This window comes from Stomoxys calcitrans, chromosome 1, assembly GCF_963082655.1.
Source record: "Stomoxys calcitrans chromosome 1, idStoCalc2.1, whole genome shotgun sequence".
NCBI classification, from domain to species: domain Eukaryota; kingdom Metazoa; phylum Arthropoda; class Insecta; order Diptera; family Muscidae; genus Stomoxys; species Stomoxys calcitrans.
The window spans coordinates 242,897,752-242,899,817 of NC_081552.1; positions in this window are offsets into that span (position 1 = coordinate 242,897,752).

Consider the following 2,066-nt stretch of genomic DNA (forward strand, 5'->3'; position numbering starts at 1 on the left):
AATGGGGCATGAATCCGAGGATAGTTCATTGGCACTGCAGGAGCGTGATTAGATCAATACTTACTTATGCCTCAGTAGTTTGGTGGACTGTTATGGAGAGAAAGTGCAACATAAGAACCATACAACATGTTCAAAGAACATGTTGTCTTTGCATAGGCGGAGCAATGAGGACCACGCATATGAGATTTAGTGCGAATCACTGCTGCCAGCAGCACAGTCTTAGACTGACGGAACCCTAGTATTGCCATCTGTAAGATCATACTAAACGGATGAATCAAAGCTAGAGGACAGAGTGGGCCTACAATGAGAACCCAAGGACTGAGATGAGATGCTTTAGACTGTCTCACCATAATACGGTCCTGCAGGCGGAAATGTGGGTAATCACGGAATGCGTCTTCGCGTTAGCACCACACACAAGAACGTTTAGTGTGAACATCTTAACGGACAGTAAAATGGCCATAAGGGCAATAACAGCCAGGACGGTAAGTTCACGAAGGAGATTAACGCCTTTTCTGAGGATGGCACAATCCGCATTGTTTGGGCGCCGGACTATAACGGAGTAAGGGGGAATGAAAGGGTAGACGATTTGGCAGTCAAGGCCAGAGGACTGCCGTCAATAAACTTGGCTAAGGGAGTTAAGGGACGTTAAGGTCATGGGCGCATGCAACATTGTGGAACGACGTAACAGTCGGTAGGACAGCGAAAATCCTATTGTGAGATCCGGATCGTGAGAAAACGAGGCTATTACTGAAAGGAAGTTAGAAGGAGGTCAGTATAGCTTTTGGTATCATGACGGGCCACATAGGACTACGAGCTCACTTATGCAAAATCTGTGCGGCAAATGATAGCATGTATAGGGCATGTTGGGAAGATGATGAGACGTTGTATCATTTGCTATGTCATTGCCCTACTTTCGTGGCGAAAGATGTGGGTATATTAATTTTATCATTCCGTTTGCAACACATCGAAATATCCATTTCCGACCCTATGAAGTATATATATTTTTGATCAGCGTAAAAATCTAAGACCATCTAGCCATGCCCGTCCATTTGTCTGTTAAAATCACGCTACAGTCTTTAAAAATAGATATATTGAGCCGATTTTGCTGAAATTTGGGACAGTGTGCTGTGTTAAGCCGCTCGACATCTTTCTTCAATTTGGCTCAGATCGGTTTATATTTGAATACAGCTGCCATATAGACCGATCTCTCGATTTAAGTTCTTGCGCCCATAAAAGGAGCATTTGTTGTCCAATGTCGCCGAAATTTGGGACAGTGAGTTAAGTTTATCCTCTCAACCAACTTCTGCAATATGGCACAGATTCGTCCATATTTGGATACAGCTGCCATATAGACCGATCTCTCGATTTAAGATTTTGGGCCCATAAAATTCGCATTTATTGTCCGATGTCGCCGACAGTGAGTTTTGTTAGGCTCTTCGACATTTTTCTGAAACTTGGCCCAAATCGGTCCAGATTTGGATATAGCTGCCATGTAGACCGATATCTCAATTTAAAGTCTTGGCCTCACAAAAGGCGCATTTATAATCCGATTTCACTGAAATTTGACACAGTGACTGATGTTAGGCTTTTCGACATCCGTTTCGTTTATGGTTCAGATCGGTTTATCTATAGATATAGCTACAAAAAGATCAATATAATGTTATACACAATTGAACAATGACTTGTGCTTATAAGTATTTGGTCCTAATCGGAACATATTTCGATATGGCTGCTATGTGGCATACGGTATGCATTTTTTACCGGATTTTGACGAAAGGTGGTTTACATATATACCCGAGGGGGTGGGTATTCAAAGTTCGGCCCGGCCGAACTTAACGACTTCTTACTTGTTTTTTGATTATTTTTTTGCGGTGGGTATAAAAACAGTTAATTATTTTTTTTTTCAATAATTTTTCCTTTATTGAAATGTCTCAACATTTCGGTTCATGATGGAAAGTCACTTCATTTCTATTGACGACGACCTGACCACTCTGACAATACCCAAAATATTATTTGGAATATTTCTTAAAAAGTTCTTAAAAAGTTAGTTTTAATATAACATGTCT